Genomic DNA, 17,569 nt, shown 5'->3' on the forward strand with positions numbered 1-17,569 from the left:
GCTTAGGGCCAGTAACACTAACCCAGGCCATTGAGTAAAGACTACCGTAGGGCAAGATGATGTCTGTCTCAGGGTCGTAATTTTGAACACCACTGTCTTAGTCTCACATGCCTGGACTGTGCTGTAGTGACTTAAGTGGTAAACTTAACAGTCAGCTTCTAGGGGCGCCTGAGTGGCTCAGTCAGTTGAGTGTCCAGCTCTTGATCTCGGCTCAGGTCATGATCTCACAGTTCATGGGATCAAACCCTGCATTAGGCCCCGTGCTGACAGTGCAGAGCCTGCTTGGGATTCTCCCTCTTCTCCGCCCTTTCCCCTCCCCCTCTCACACTCTCTCAAAAATAAAATAAACTTAAAAAAGAAACAAAGAATCAGATTCTATGAAATAACAAGCCACAGTCTATGAGAAAATATTTTCAAATCACATAACTAATAAAGGACTTATATCCAAGAACATATAAAGAACCCTCAAAACACAATAATAAGAAAACAAAGAGCTCAGTTTTTTAAGACCGGCAAAAGATTTGAATAGCCATCTCACCAAAGATATATGAATTGCAAATAAACACAGGAACAGATATTTGGCATCATTAGTCATTAGGAAATGCAAGTCAAAACCAAAATAAGATAGGACTACTTACCTATCACGATGGCTAAAATTTAAAAGACTGATCATACCAATTTTAGGGAGAATGTGGAGCAATGATAACTTTCATACACCACTGACGGGAATGTAAAATGGTACAACCACTTCACAAAACATTTTGGCAGTTTCTAAAATAGGTACATGTGGGGCCCCTGGGTGGCACAGTCAGTTAAGCATCCAACTTTGACTCAGGTCATGATCTCACAGTTTGTGAATTCGAGTCCCACATCGGGCTCTCTGCTGTCAGCACAGAGCCTGCTTCAGATCATCTGTCCCCCCTCTCTCTGCCCCTCTCTGGCTTGCACACAGTCACACTTTCTCTCTCAAAAATAAATAAACATCAAATACTACTACTACTACTACTAATAATAATAATAATAAAATAGTTACATGTGCACATACCAAACATTCTGGCCATTCCACTCCTAGGTATTTACTCCAGATGAATGAAAGCATATGTCCACACAAAGACTTGTTCATGAACGTTCATTGCAGCTGTATGTATGGTAGCTAAAACCTGGAAGTAACCCAAATGTTTATCAGCAGCTGAGTAGAGACAATTAGCTATGTATCTATTCAATGGAATACTACTTAGCAATAAAAATGAATTATTAATGTGTGCAATAAGATTAATGAATCTCAAAATAATTACGCTGAGTGAAAGAATTCAGACAAGAAAAGGAACATAATGTTTGAATCAACTTGTGTGAGACTCTAGAAAAAGCAAACCAATCTATAGTAACAGAAAGCAGATCAGAAGCCGCCTAGGGACAGGGAGAGATGGGGGAGAGATTACAAAGGAACAGGAAGAGACTTGGGGAGGGGCTGGGTAATGAATATTTTCATTATCTCAATCGTGGTAATGGTTTCAGGAATATATGTTATGTCAAAACTTACCAAATATTGCATTTTAAATATGTGCAGTTTATTATGTATATAATGCCACAATAAAGCTGTTAAAAAAAAAAACTAAAAAATCAGATACTATTTAATCAAGATATTTATATTTTCCCTTTTCTTCTTTTAAAAATATTTTAATGTGGGGGAGCCTGGGTGGCTCATTTGTTTAAGCCTCCAACTCTTGAATTTGGCTTAAGTCATGATCTCAAGGTTTGAGAGTTTGAGCCCTGCCCCACCTCACCCCCCTACCCCTTCCACCCCCACCCCAGGCCCACATAGACAGCATGGAGCCTGCTTGGGATTCTCTCTCCCTGTCTCTGCTCCTCCCTCACTCATGCTCCCTCTCTCTCAAAATAAATAAAATAAACATTAAAACAATAAAAACAAAAATATTTTAGTGTGGTTTAAAACCAAAGACTCACATAGAAAAATTTATTAAACCACAGCAAAGCTGTAATGAGAAGGACTCAAAGTTGTTATCACCAGAGGTTATACTTATTGCAAGTAAGGATTGTATTCGGTTTTGAGATTCTTGAAGGCTGAGGAGGAGAGGAGGGCAAGAATCGTAATGGTTTGCAAAGTTCTTATTATCTCAGGAATGGAGGCATACCAGTACTCAAAATAAATTCATTCTTGAATTCCAAAAGGAATTTATCACCTGGGGCCTTATGAGGACCATTGAAGGATTTAATGAGCTATCTCTTTAACAGCAATTCCATAACAATGGCCCAAACCTTCTTATGTGGCTATTTCCTCAATTCAGACAAAGGGCATACTATTAAAATCTAACCATTCCTCAGGGGAGCTAAGCCCATCTGGTCAGGAAGGTAGCATTCTGATTTTCTGTATAGAACAGTATAGTTATATCTGCATCCTTACTTACACAGATAAACTATACTGAGTCCCCAGGCCTCACCTGCTGGTGGATACACACCTGGAGCTCAAGCAAAGTTTACCTTGTTACCTGCCAATGTACGGGACCTCGGCGCTCTGACAAATCTGCCATTCTCCCAGGATTTCTGCCAGATGCAGCATCTGCTCCACAGACCCCACGGTGCAGACCTCTCCTGACACCACACTGCCCATTGCAAATGACACAGGGCTCTGCAGAAGGCCACTCTGACTCACCAGGCCCCTTACGCCACTGACCTCCAGCCTCTAGGAGATCTGAGATTTTGCAGCCAACACAGGAGGCAGGGGACAGAGTGAAGTGAATATACCCTGAAGCAGAATCGAACCTGCGTAAGACTGGCTCCTTCCTCCCTCCGGATGGGTTTTCTCCTCAGAGGCCACTCAGTCCACCTTTAAATACACTTTGGTTGGGTCATAGGATTTTCTCCATGAATGGCTGGCCACCTCCAAATCCATGTAGTCACTCTGTGGTTCTCAAACTTTCCTGCATGTTAGAATCACCTGGGCATCTTCAAAAAATCAGTGTCCAGGACACTCCCAGACCAGAACAGCTTGGATGGATCCTGGGCATCGGTATTTATAACAGACTCCAGGTGACTCCAGTGTACAGCCAAGTTTGAGGACCTATGGTCTAGACAGAAACTGAAGCCCATGCTACAAAAGAATCAACCATTCTCTTTTGTCTCGCAAGACAAATGGAATTGAGAGTTAACTTACCTTGGATGGCTGTCTTCTCATCTCTGGTTTTGTGGCTTTTACCATAAATTCAAAGGAAGCTGAGAAACGTTTAGTAGAAAGAGAAATGCAAATTAAAAAGTTAAAACCAGGGGCTGTGAAAAGTCCCAGTACAATCAGGAAAACAAATTTTATGCTCAAGTAAAACACATACCAGGAATCACATACTCCCACCTTTGCTTTCCGCTGTTTGTTTGTTTTGTGCTGAAATGATAAGTTTCGTAAAGAAAGCATATTTCAGACTCAGCCTTCCCAGGAAACCTTCTACATTTTCTATTTAAATGATGGCACTTAGGATGATGTATGAATTTCAAAGAGGCAACGTCCAAGCTCATCTCAGGTTTACTTGGGCATTATTATTCATGAAGCCCTTTCTGAGCTCTATGTGAGGATATCTGAAAGCTGTTTCCAAAGACCAGGGACCCCTACTGTAATAAACAAGTCATTTACATGGGGGAAATGAAAAACCTGCCATGTCTGCCAAATGAAGGCAGACATGCCTGAGCAGAGAAGGATTGATGAAGTGAGATTACAGAAAGCTGAAAGCTGGGTTAAAATACATCAAAACTGCCAAGTGATCGAGTATATACCAACAACCAACAGAAATGGATGTTGGTGCCTAGTTCATGTTGAGTGGATTTTTTTTGAGAGAAGTACATGTGAAAGTTCTGACATCTAAGGTTTGGCCATATTATGGCCCGGGATATCAGACACCGCCCACATCCCGATGAAGGCTAAGTGCATTTCTTATTGCCTCCCTCTCCAGGATTCAGAGCAGCACAAGTGTTAATGCTGCTTAAATATATACAGATTTCCTGTCCTCTGCAGTCATTGGTGGCCCACTTTTCTCTCTCAGCATCTGGGAGAACAGCAATGGCCTGATAGATGCACAGACAGTGGCCATCAACAGGCAGTGGCAAAGGCCACTCCGGAGGGGGTGTGACTTGTTTCACCCACCTGTTCTGTGTCCCTCTCATAGGGGACTATCCCAGATTATGAAATCTTTGGCTCCAAGTTCATTTTTTATATTTAACAATCATTTACAGAGCACTCATCGTGTGCCAGACACTATGCCAAGCACTTCTCAAAATGAGCCCTTCATTTCTAGCAACAACCCTTCCCGTAAGATAGGTACTGCCATGGTCTCAGTGTTACAGAGGAGAGATCAGAACCACTGAGAGGCTGAGTGCTCCAGGTCACACAAGGAGTAAATGGTGGAGGCAGGATGTGAACACAAAGCCAACTTCCGGTCTGATCAGGTCTAATACCTGTTGTACTCTGCCTTTCTGGCTACTCAGTGACCTAATCATGTCTTGCTCTAATACTGTTGTATGACGGCTTAAAAACAGGTATGTGCTGTTTTTAAAGTCTTGTAAGTCTTTAAAATAATCATGAGGGGAAAAAATGGGGGAGGGAGGTATTTATTCCTTTTAGACCCTTAGCTGAAGGTTTAAAGCAGTGGTTCTCAAACTTTGGCATGTATCAGACAGAATCCCCTGGAGAGCTTGTTAAAACACAGAGTGTTGCACCCCTAGAGCTTCTAAGTCAGCCGGTCTGAGTGGGGGCCAAGAATGTCTATCTCTAACAAGTTTCTGGATGATGCTGATACTGATGCTCTGGGGACCACACTTTGACAACCAGCAGTCTAAAGCACTACTTTTTAAAATTAATTTTTGAGAGAGAGAGAGCACAAGGAGGAGAGGGGCAGAGAAAGAGGGAGACACAGAATCCAAAGCAGGCTCCAGGCTCTGAACTGTCAGCAGAAAGCCAGAGGCGGGGCTCGAACTCCTGAACCCTAAGATCATGACCTGAGCCGAAGTTGGACACTCAACCAACTGAAACACCCAGGCGCCCCTCTAAAGCACTATTTTTAACTGCTGAGAGACAATAGCCTAATCAACTTTTGGCTATTAAAGGACTTCATCCTAAGTCATTTTTATATCATTAACAAGATAGGCAATCTCTCCTGAAAAGTAAAAGGAAAACCAAAGTGTACTCAGAAGAGTATGTACAGATTAAGAGTGAATATATGTGGTTTTCTTAGATTTTCTGTTTCTGAGAAGGAAAAAAAAAAAGATTAAAATTAGTGACTAAACCAGAGGAAGTTTCAAGATCCCCCCAAGATGTCAAAATCTCTCCAGGAGCCTGGGTTACTGGAGATAGGCAGAGACTGACTATGGCACCTGGCAGCCATGTACCATTGGCTCCAATGAAAGGGGGTGGACCTGTCCCTTGGCATTTAAACCTTTTTCCACATGTCCCCATATGTCACCTTATTCAAGTAACTAGTATGTTATTAGTACTAATTGTCATACCTTTATTTTAATAAAAAGGTTTAAATAAAAAATAAAATATAAATGATCAGAAGGTATGGTACACTTAGTCTCTCACCAATCAAACAATATTTTCTGGGGTTTTGTTATATACTCAACAATGTGCGGTGGTGATACTGAAATATCACCAACCATCTATAAAACACAGCCTCTGTCCATATAAAGTCACAATGTGGCTGGGAAGGCAAGTCATTCTCACTGAAACAGAAAAAAAAGCATGCAAACATCAGAAGTGATGGTGACATGATTTACAATTTATAAAGCACATTCTTTTTCTTTATAGTAACATTATTTATTGTATTTATTTATTCAACAAATACAAATCAGGCCAGTACTGTGCTGGACCCTGGGAATAGAAACAAAGACATGCTTCTTGCCATTAAGAGTTCACAGTCTAGAAAAGACAAGACATTTAAACAAGCATTTACCAAACAGATGTGATCAGAACCATAACTAGTGACAGAGACATGCACTGGGTGCTGTTAAAACAGAGAAGACGCAACTAATCTTCCTGGACTCAAAAGTCCTTAAAAGCTTCACAGAGAAGGTGATCCTGAACTGAGGCATGAAAGGTAAGCACACAAGTTTGTCGCTAGAGAGGACACAGCATCCCACTGAGGAGTGGCATGTGCAGAGGCATGGAGTCCTCATGAGGAGGCTGGATTCCAAGCCATGCAGCCAGAGCAGGTGGCCCATTCGAGGGAGTTGCAGGAGAAGCAGTTACTGGTGAGCATGATAGCCCTCGCCTGCCATGGGAAGGAAATTAGACTTTGATCCAAAACAAAATGGAAGCCATTGGAGAGTTATAAGCAGATGTCGTATTGCAGAGAGTACTCTAGGAGGGAGTAGAGCATGGGGCTGAAAAGGAAAGAATGTTGCAATAATTGACCCATAAGATGATGAGAAGGAGAGGGAAGGGGGCAGGAGGCAAATTTTAGAGTTAATTAAGAATACAGACGGGGCACTTGAGGCATCTTTAAACATACCTCATGAAAGAGATAGAGAAATGCAGGATAAAAACATGGAAGGGGGATAAAACTCTGATACAAGTAAAGGAAAAAATAAGGAAAACACTTAATTCAAAAGAAAACAGAGGGGGGTAGAATGTAACAAATAAAAAGCAAAAATTAAGATTCACAAAATGAGTCCAAATATACCAATAATTATGATAAATATAACTGGATTAAATTCTGAAGTTAAAACAAAAATTTTCAGAAGGGATAAAAAAATCCACCTAAATGTTATTTACAAAGAAATGCTTAAAAGCACCAGTGCTCAGAAAAATGGAAAACACAGAAATAGAAAATTGTAGTAGGGAAATCAAAACCAAAGAAAGTGAATATAGCAATATTAATATCCGACAAAACAAACATTAGGACAAATAGCATTGTGAGAGATTAAAAAAAAAGATCATTAAAGATTTAACTCATTGGAAAGATACAACCATTCTAAATTCGTGTATCCTTGACAAGAGCCTCAAAATTTGTACAGCAAAATTTAAATACAAGGAAAACCCAACAAATCCACTATTGAAGTAGCTAAAAACACTTTTAGTAAGTGAAACATAAAGCAAACAAAACAATCAGCAAAATTATTAAGATCAAAACTAACAGTATTAGTAAAAGAGTGTACCCATCAATTGTTTTTTTAAAAAAGTCAATCCAATAAAAAAATAAGCAAAAATATATAGACAGGCCATTTACAGAGAGATAGAAAGCATAAATGGCTAATAAACCTAAAAAAAAAATGTTCAACCTCACTAAAAGTCAAGTGCAATTAAAATTATAAGATACCTGTCAACACTATTTCTGATGTTGGTGAGTCTGTGCTGCCAGAAGAGGTCCAATGGTGGGAGTTTAATTTGCATCAATTATTTTGGAGAGTGGTGTGGCATCAGCTCAAGAAGCTGAACCCACAAACATCCCTTCATCTAGCAGTTTCATGCTAAGAGAGTGTATTAGTCTGCTCCAGCTGCCATAACAAATACCACAGATTGGGTGGTGTCAACAACGGAAAGAAAAGAAAAATTATTTTCTTTTGAACATAATAGGCACATTTGATTTTTATCCTGGGTGAAGTCAGAGATCCGAGTAGGATGAGAACAATATCCTGGCTTACAGATAGCCGCCCTCTTGTGGACTTATCAGTACACCCATCCCCAGTGTTCTCTGTGGGTCCTAAGCCCCTCTTCTTATAAGGGCACCAGTCAAATTGGATTACTTTCCACCCTAACAGCCTCCTTTTAACTTAATCTTTTCTTTGAAGACCCTGTCTCTAATTGCAGTCACACTTTGAGATACTGGGTGTCAGGACTTCAACACATGAACTTGGGCAGGCACAATCCAGTCCAGTTTCCTTAGAGAGACCCCCTCTCATGAGCACAAAGAAACATGCGTAAGCAACTTTATTGCATTTGTTGTAATAACATATAAAAAGACAAAAATATCAGAAATAAACTGAATGCCCATCATTGGGGGAATGATAATAAATTGAGGGATTTGGGAATAACATACTCCTTTTAAAATGAACTATAGTTACATATATCAACATGGATAAAAATCATAAATACATATTTTTGAATGGAAAAAAAGCAAGTTGCAAAAAATAACTCATGCAAAAGTACCATCTATGTAAAATTGTTGAATATGCAGAACAATGTATATTATTCAAGGCAAGTTAAATATGTAATTATATGTAAATATGTAAAAGAGATGCATGGGAATAATAAATTCAGGATGATGCTTCTGTGGGGGGAGGGGCATGAAGAATGCATTTGAGAAAAGTACACAAGGGTTTCAATTATGTTGATTATAATTCTTTTTTTTTAATTTTTTTAACATTTATTCCTTTTTTGAGAGACAGAGAGACAGAGCACAAGTGGGGGAGGGGCAGAGAGAGAGGGAGATACAGAATCTGAAGCAGGCTCCAGGCTCTGAACCCGACACAGAGCTTGACAGGGGGCTCAAACTCACAAACTCTGAGTTCATGACCTGAGCCCAAGTTGGCCACTTAATTGACTGAGCCACCCAGGCACCCCATTCATGTTATACTTCTTAATCTGGGAATCAAGTATCTTGGTATTCAGTATATTGCCATGTACATCTTTTGAATGTCTGAAATACTTATCATAAATTAAAGCCAAAATTAAAACTATTTATAAGAATTATGACTATGTTTTCATTCTCTTGTACAAAGTTATCTATGCCTTTTTGAACTTTCTTTCACTTAAGAAAAGATACACATTTTTAAGGAATTTTTAAAAGGGGCTAACTGTGGAGGAGAAATCTAAGAACCCAGAGAAGAAATACTAATATAACAATGCACAAAAAGTAAAATAGAAGACTCCTCCAAAATGAAATTTTATGTTACCAAGACAGAGAACGATGAAGGAAGAGAAAAACAATTGGAAATGAGAAGAGTCAAATGTTTTAAGATGGCTAAAATTCTGGGATGCCAATAATCAATATGTATAAATCAACCTGCAAGAGCCTAACTCAGAAAAGCTGTCACAACACTGAGTGCTGCAATCAACTTGGATATTGTTCTCATCCTATTCACATCTCTGACTTCACCCAGGATAAAAAATCAAATGTGCCTTTTATATTCAAAAGAAAATAATTTTCTTTGCATTTAGCTTTTTCCATAACCATCAGCAAGTCATTGGCACAGACTTTTGAGAGTCTAGTTATATTTCTTAAAATGGAATTTAGACACAGGCATCCATGAACAGTTCTCTAAAGAGTTTGAACAGTGGACTCATTAATTATAGCAGAGAAAAGTGAGGTTATGAACTATCAAATATAAGTAAATAAAATGCATTAGTACTTTATTGTTATCAAAGTTTTAGTAACATGTTAATATTTTATTAATGACAATTCAGATTCACTATACTGGTGTAAGTTATTATGAGTACAACTGGTAAACATATAATCCATGTTTCTCTACAGATTTCTTTGCTCATGGTCAAAGCAGGGCTACTCAGTACTGGCTGGTAGTGTGTAACTGGCTCTGTCCCTCAGTTTTCTGTGACAGAAATCTCAAGGTCCCGTTCCACTACAATAATGCCCTACTATTTCAGGCACTCCCTCAGTCTGGTTCTTTGAGGTCTAAGCAAAGCAATGTGCCGTGGTACATCCTCATCTCCAGGTGACACACACCCAGTGGCACCCAAACCATCTGCTGTGTCAAGGTCCCTATAAAAGGGAAAGGCCAGTGACCTCTCTGCTACATCACAGCAGCACTGGGCAGTGGTCAATTGGACCACATGCAGGTATTCAAGACAAACATGTCTGATCAGAGTTCTTCTGTATTGTTCATACTAGAGTTAGAAGAGCTACAAGCTGAGAGGAGTGGAAACCAGGAACTTATGTCTGTCTGTCATTGATTTAGACCTTGGCACATGGTAGGTACTCTCACTAAAGGAAAGAAGGAATAAATAAACTGAGGCACTGTCATGGTGTACCTTCTCAGCCCAACTCCCTCTTCCCTCAGCATGAGCTTCCCCTACAAGATCTCCATTTTTTCACTTCACAGGTGATGCTCACCCTGAAATTATCCAGACATTCTCCCACATAGCTGAATGAAGGTAAGCATAGTTAGGTTTAAAGTGGGACCCTGTTACCTGATAAATTATACCCCACAATACGACCAGATTGTACACTACTACAACTGTAGTGAGTTCTACAGTGCTCAAAATATTTCCACAGAGACTGGAAAGCCATCTGTTAGAAACAGAGGCACAGCTTCTCCTGCCCTAGAAGGGAGGCTGGGTTCCATGACTTCTAAGGACATTTCAAACTTTAATGTTTTCTTTTCCTAGTGACAGCAGACTAGTCAGTGTCACATTCCTGGGTCTTCTAGACCCCAGTTCTGCTGAGAATCAGGGCTTCTGAAGGCAATACAATATAAGTCTGCTCTTCGGAATATTCCTCCATTCTAAGACATGCCTTTTTTGCACACATTAATACCTCTGAAATAGTGATGTGTCTTACCATCAGTGGCTTACTGTTAATTGCCAGGGCTTTGCTTTCTTCCTTAGAGGCATATAAAGTAATATCGTGCCTTAAAATTGACGGCATCTTTGCTTCAATTAAATATGTTAGGTCTTCAGCAGCCTTCTCAAAAGCTCTCAAATGGAGAGTCAATCCATTCTTTTTTCTTGTGATTTTCAAATATATATGCTCCATCTTCAGCTATATACCCACAGGCTTTGTAGGCAAGCCCTTCTCCCATTTGACCAGGGCAAGGACTAACATTTTGGTTACTTAACCACTGTAGAAGAGAGACAAGTGGCAAGGAGATATTTCACAGGATTTAGGGATGTCTTTTTGCAGAGCTGCATTAAGCAACTTGTCTGACCCGTCCAGACCCATTGGTTACTAAATGAAGCCACTCTGTGAGAAAAGTCCCACAACCATACACCTCTTTGGAAATCACCGGTAGCCTTCTGTCCCTATTGGGTGCTCTAATTTCTCAGCTTGGAATCCAAGGAGCCAAATCCAGTCTACATCTACCCTGCAATTTCTTCTTCATCAGAGAGAAATTAAAATCTGGAGGAACTCACATAGTGTGAATCACTGACCAAACCAAAAATTTCAGACCCTGGAAGTTGCTAAAATGTGTAAGATCAGGGACTTTCTAAACTGAATCTCTGAGCTTCATGATATTTTGATTGCAAAATGGAGGGTGAATCTCATAAAAAGAAATGTTTGAGAAACAAAAGCCAAATCTCTCTGTCCTTGACCATTTCTAATATTCCCTGTGCTGCTGTGGTTAGCACACCCTAGGGTGATCCCAGAGGAGTGACCTTTGTATAAATCCCTCCTCTTGAGTGTGGGCAGGGCCTGTGATTTGCTTCTAGCCAATAGAATATGACAAAGGTGATGTCAATCCCATGATGGTATTATATTATATAAGGCTCCTGGCAGAGTGAAGAGAGATTTTCTCTGTTGGCCTTGAGGAAACAAACAGCCATGCTGTGAATTGCCCATGGGAGAACCATGTGGCAGAGGATTGCTGGGCTACCTCTAAAAACAGAGAGCAGCCTCCAGCTAATAACCAGAAAGAAACTGGTGTCCACAGTTATACTGCAAAGAAATGAATTCAACCAACAATCTGGTAAGCTCAGAAGGACATCTTTTCTCAGATGAGCCTCCAGATAAGAATGGAGCCCAATCAACATTTTGACTGCAGTCTAGTGAGACCCTGAGCAGAGGACTCAGTCAAGCAGTGCCTCCCAGATTCCTGACCCATGTGAACTATGAGATAATAAATGTGTTGTTCTAAGTGACTAAGTTTGTGATAACTTGTTATACCAACACAGACTCCGTTCTGCTCTTCTGCCTCCCACTTTTCTTCCTATCATTGTGTCTGCAAACATTCATTCACACTTTATATATACATATGAAGAGAGAAAGGGAGAGAGAGGAAGAGTGACGGAGAGAGAGAGAAAAGGAATCTACTCTGTTTAAGGTTCTGGGCCAGACTCCTAGGATACAAGAAGGATCAAAACAAATTCTTCACCTTCTTAAAGTGTACATTCTAGCAAAGGACCACAGACAATAAGCATATGAATAACTATTCTTTGACAGTGGTAACTAGTTTGAGAAATAAAACTAACAGGGGGATGTTACTTAATCCCCCATTACTTTAGATTTGTTTTTAATTTCTATTCCCCTTTCACCTTTCTTTTTCAATATGGGTATCTCCCCCTTGGGTAAAATAACAAAATTCATGCTATCAAGTGGATGAACCGAAGGACGTTAATTTACCAACAGAAAGATGAACTAATAGATGAAACATAAATTACTGTGAAAATGAAATGTTCCAGTGAGGCTGACAAATAACCATGAGCTGGTCCTGGCACTCTTATTGTATAAGAAGGTTTTAATCACAGATGCTTCCTCCACCCCTTTTTGCTTTTTCTTTTCTACATAAAGATTTGTCTCAGCATATTTCACCACACTCAGACAGTGTTAATGGTCCCCATCAAGGCTCACTAACCCTCCTCCTCTTCCCTCCCTTCTCCCCTCCCCGCCCCCTTCCTTCCCCTCCTCTCCTCTCCTTTCCTCTCCTCTCCTCCTCATCTAGTTGTAGGCAGTGTGGAGGAATCTGGGAACCATATTATAGAGAAAACAGGTAGAGGAATTTGAGTTTTTAGCTTGGACAAGGCTTTTCTTGTCCAAGTGACTAACAGCAAACCCAACCAATGTGCTAACAAGAAACTAAATCAATGGGATCAAGTTACAAATAGACAGATTCCAGACAACTATAAAAAATATTTTTGATAATTGGAGTTTGTTCAAAATGGAATGAGTTGCCTAAGAAACTTATCCCTGGAGGCATTCAGGCAGAGCCTATATGCCTTTTTCCTATGGTTGTTATGGGCCATTTCCACAGTGGCTAGAAAAACTGATGATGAATTGATTTATTACCCCTCTGTATCAGGGTTCCGTTACAGAGGACAGAATTCACTCTGGCTACTTTAAGCAGAAAGGAATTTATTATCTGTTATTAAGTGGCTGGCAGAAATACCTGGAGAGCAGACTTGTGGCTGAGATTTTAGGAGCAACTTTCAGAACCATACAGTGGAACTCACCTCCTGTGGGAGCCTCTGCCATTTTAGAAAGAAAGCTGAGGAATCAGAAAGCTGCCACCGTATCTGCTGCCTCCAGGATCACACTGCCTCTGCCATGATTAGCACTACCAGAATGGAGACATCTGCCTTCCAGAATGGAGACTGCCTGCCCAGTCTCATGGGGCTATCTATGTCTGCTAGGCAGAAGCTAGGACATTTGCAGAGCCCAAGATATAAGGAAGTCTGGAAATAGAGGCTTTGGGAACAGAGGAAACTCAGTAGGATTTGGGGGCTCTGGGTTCTCTGACTCATCCAAATCCTCCCAAAGGTGGCCATTTCCAATTTTAAGTTCCTACTTCTTCCCACAGTTGTTCCAACGTTCACATGCAATCTGATGAGGCTAAGAGCTCAACCCGCGTTGTAATTAAGCACTCCCGTTTCCAACCACCAGATTCAGTAGCTGACTTTGATTGTATCAACTGCACAAAAGTAAGAGATAGGAGATTCTTTTAGGGCGGAAGCAACTCACTAGTTTCTGCCCTATTCTTCACTAGTTTTTACAAAGAAACCCTGGCACAATTGAGCTGAGCTTCCAGGGATGATGACCCTCAGAACAAAGCAGAACTTGCTCACCAGGGAACTGCTGCTTCTACCTCGATCAGGAAGCCACCTACTGGCATGACAACCGCTACACCTCCCTCGCAAATGTAATACCATGCTTCTCAATTCCCACAAAGCTGAAACCAGACAGTAGGGGCTCTGCTACAGCTGCTGCAGAAAAATGCTAAAGACCTCCGCAACTATATTTGCCTCATGATGGTTGCTTTTTCCTTCAAATCTTTCAAGGCTATGTCTGCTTGGACATAGTCATTCTACTATGACTGGGTCAATTGTAGAACCCAAATGGAAGGAACTGTAGTAAATACAGTATTTAGCTTTCCAACCCCTATCGTGCAGTAAGACATGATCCCTGGGCGTCATCCTCAAAAAACCTTCAGCCTGGCAATTGGCTTTTTTTTTTTTAATGTTTATTTATTTTTAGAGAGAGACAGAGAGAAAAAGAGAGACAGAGAGAGTGTGTGTGTGTGAGCAAGGAAGGGGCAGAGAGAGAGGGGGACAGAGGATCTGAAGCAGGCTCCTCGCAGACAGCACAGAGCCTGTTGCAGGGCTGGAACTCACAAACTGTGAGATCATGACCTCAGCCAAAGTCAGACAATTAACCAACTGAGCCCCATAGCTGGCATTTTTAAAAGTTGGTCAGGTGAAGGGCACCTGGGTGGCTCAGTCAGTTAAGCATCCGACTTTGGCTCAGGTCATGATCTCATGGTTCATGAGTTTGAGTGCCACATGGGGCCCTGTGCTGACAGCTGGGAGCCTGGAGTCTGCTATGGATTCTGTGTCTCCCTCTCTCTTACATCCCACCCCGCCCCCACAATCATGCCCTCTCTCTCTCAAAAATAAATAAGCATTAAAAAAATTGTTTTTAATTTTTTAAAATAAAATAAAAGCTGGTCAAGTGATAATTAAAATTAAATTATTCGATTAATTAAATTAATGTTTAAATGTTCAGCTGGAGTAAGAACACTTGCCTCAGCAGATCCCTACTCTGCCCCATTCTTGGCCAGGGACTCAAGAATGAATGAAGTCTTCACAAAGAATCCTAACATCTGTGGGATCAAAACAATCAGGAGAATTTTTTTTTAGTGAATAATATCCAACATGCATCACATTTGGCTTCTATAAGGAAAATTAAGGCATTAAGGCAGGTGTTCTGATTAGAAGATTTGGCTAATTTTATGAAACAGACTGGTTGGATTTACATTATGCCAATCTCTAGAAAGTCCAAATGGCTCATCCACACAGTCTTTACACCCATTACAAAACAATTGCTGGGACACAATGTGCCTCACTTGCCATGTTAGTGCTATGAGGAATACAAAATAGACAATGGCATCTCTGCCTTGAGAGCTCTGTAAGCCTTTGCCAGTGACACAATTAACAGAGAGAAAAATTATGATTAAGTTACTTGTTAAGTAGTCAAAAGCATTTAGGATGCTCAGACACGGGGGTCAGAAAACTATGGTCCAGGGGTCAAATACAGTCCAATTTTATTTATGTAAATATAGTTGTATCGGAACATAGCCACACCCATTTACTTATACGCTGTCTATGGCTACCTGGGTGCTCTAATAGCAAAAGTGAGTAGTTGCAACACAGACTATAGAACCTATAAAGCCTACTCTGTTTACTATCTGGCCCTTTTAAGAAAACTTTATTGACCCCTGTTCTTGTGCAATGACCCTATTGAATGGGCCTCCACCCATGCATACCCCACCTCAGTTTCCCATTTGATGGTACGAGGTAGGGGTGAGATGGAAGCTGACCCAGGAGTATCTCACCCACAGGTGTAGGTAGCCAATCAAATACTCCCTCTCTTGAGAATTGGAACTCAGCATCACAGACTCTAGTCAAATAGTGATAAGTTCTTGAATTAAAGAGTAAATGTTGAGTGAAGACCAGGCTCAGCACCAGAGCAAACAAATAAATAGATGATAGATAGATAGATAGATAGATAGATAGATAGATGATAGATAGATAGGAGTTGAAGTTCTATGGCAGAAGAAATGCCATGAGTAAATGGCATGAGTAAACAGAAGAAGCAGGAGAATGGAGCATCTTGTTTTCTAGAGAACTATATGAGATATCGGATGGGAAATACTTTGTAAATCTACTGAAATAAAATGATGGGCCAAAGTATACATCAAGCCCTAGTACTTGCTCCTAGCCTGGTTCCAGGAAGCAACTCTTAAGTTGATGGAGAGGATGAAGAAAGGCCGAGTGAGCAGAGTGGATTGCTGTTTATCTCCCCTCTCATCTGAGAAATACATTTCAGTGATGCCTCAGTTGCCTCAAAGTGATCTGTCATTAGGAAACCTAATACAGAATGATCTTAGGATAATAAACCAACGGTTCTCCAAATGTGATTCCTATACCAAGAACATCTGAATCTGGGAACTTGAGATTTCTCTCTTGAATACCCTGATACCTCAAATAATCAGGTTTCAAATCCTCTTAGCCCTACTGCAGACATCATAAATCCTGCCTGCCCCACTGACAACAGAAAAAGTATAGGGAATCAAATGAGAATCTCCAGGTCCCAACGTCCTGTTCTCTTCTGAAGTTTTCCAGGCCACACGGACTCTTTGGGGTTATTTCTTCCATACATCTGTGAGAGAAGAAGTGGATTATAGCCTTGGAGCAAAGCTTCTCTGCTTGTTTGTCACAAAAAAACTTAGACTGGTTCCAAGTGCATGGCATTGCTACAGTCAAGACTGTATGAAACTCTCTTCAGCAAATGCCACAGCCATGTTTACTCCTCCAGGCCAGTGGTTTGCAGCCCTGGCTGCACAAAAGAATCATTTGGAGGCTTTCTTTCTCCCCAAACTTTATGGAGGTTAAATTGACAAGCAAAATTGGATATATGTAAAGCATATAATGTAATGGCTTCATACATGTATACATTCTGGAATAATTACTACAATCAAGTTAATTCATACATCCATCACCTCACATAGTTACCTCTGTGCTTGAGATCCACTCTTCTAGCAAATTTGTAGCATACAATACAGTATTATTAACCGTGGTCACCATGCTGCACATTAGATCCCCAGAACTCACTTAACTTATAACTGAAAGTTATAAGTTCCCTGTGACCAATATCTCTGCCTCTCCCCCACCTCCCAGCATTGGCTACCACCATTCTACTCTGTTTCTGTGAGGACGACTTTGTTCTTAGCTTCCACAACTAAGAGGTGCCAAGCAGTATTTGTCTTTCTCTCTCACCTGGAAGCTTTTAAAACATCTCCATGTTGGACCCACCGCAAAGACCCCGCCGTAACTGTTCCGGTGTGGGGCCCAGGCATTGGTGCTCTTTCAAATCCTCCCCAGCAAGTTGAGGATCACCAATCCAGTGTTTCAGATGCTCTTTAGACCTGCCGACAGAAGGAATGTGATTTCTCGCCTCCTACTTCTAAAGCCTGTCACCAAGAAGGACGGGCAAGCAGAAAGCAGGCGCAGCATGGGCTCAGAGATTCTCTCCCCAGTTCAGCTACTCCAGCAGAAAACAAACCAATCAGAGCAATGTAGGCTTTAGGTGCCTCAGAGCCAAGAGTCAGCAGGATAGCTCACTGTATGTATTCTTCACTAGCACCAGGGAGAACATAAGAGGGTTTTTTTTCCTAATTGTTATTATGCTTCGAAGCACTTATCTATGTGCCTGACACAAAGAATAAAAACACATGGTCGTCTAAGAACAGGAATGTGCAGTGAAAGAAATAATAATAATAAAGACAAAGGAAATAAACAAATACAAACTAAGCCATAAAGCAATGCGATCTTCACTCGGCAATGTGGAAGCATCTGTTCATTTATTCATTAAATATTCACTGTGCACTGGGGCGCCTGGGCGGC

The 17,569-nt window shown here is 40.8% G+C and overlaps 1 long non-coding RNA gene across 1 annotated transcript in view; it reads right to left on the reverse strand.

Moving 5' to 3' along the window:
* LOC128773646 (uncharacterized) overlaps nucleotides 1-5,033 on the reverse strand; it is a 46,458-nt gene extending 41,425 nt beyond the window's left edge. Inside the window, exons 1-2 of the long non-coding RNA XR_008417993.1 lie at nucleotides 3,173-5,033; nucleotides 1,046-1,160 (exon numbers count right to left, since the gene is read on the reverse strand). This is a non-coding gene — a long non-coding RNA (uncharacterized LOC128773646). The remainder of the gene's footprint in view (nucleotides 1-1,045; nucleotides 1,161-3,172) is intronic.
* Between the last annotated feature and the right edge of the window lie 12,536 nt (nucleotides 5,034-17,569).

Source organism: Panthera pardus, unplaced genomic scaffold (assembly GCF_024362965.1).
Source record: "Panthera pardus isolate Hobbes unplaced genomic scaffold, ASM2436296v1 HiC_scaffold_26, whole genome shotgun sequence".
In the NCBI taxonomy this organism is placed as follows: domain Eukaryota; kingdom Metazoa; phylum Chordata; class Mammalia; order Carnivora; family Felidae; genus Panthera; species Panthera pardus.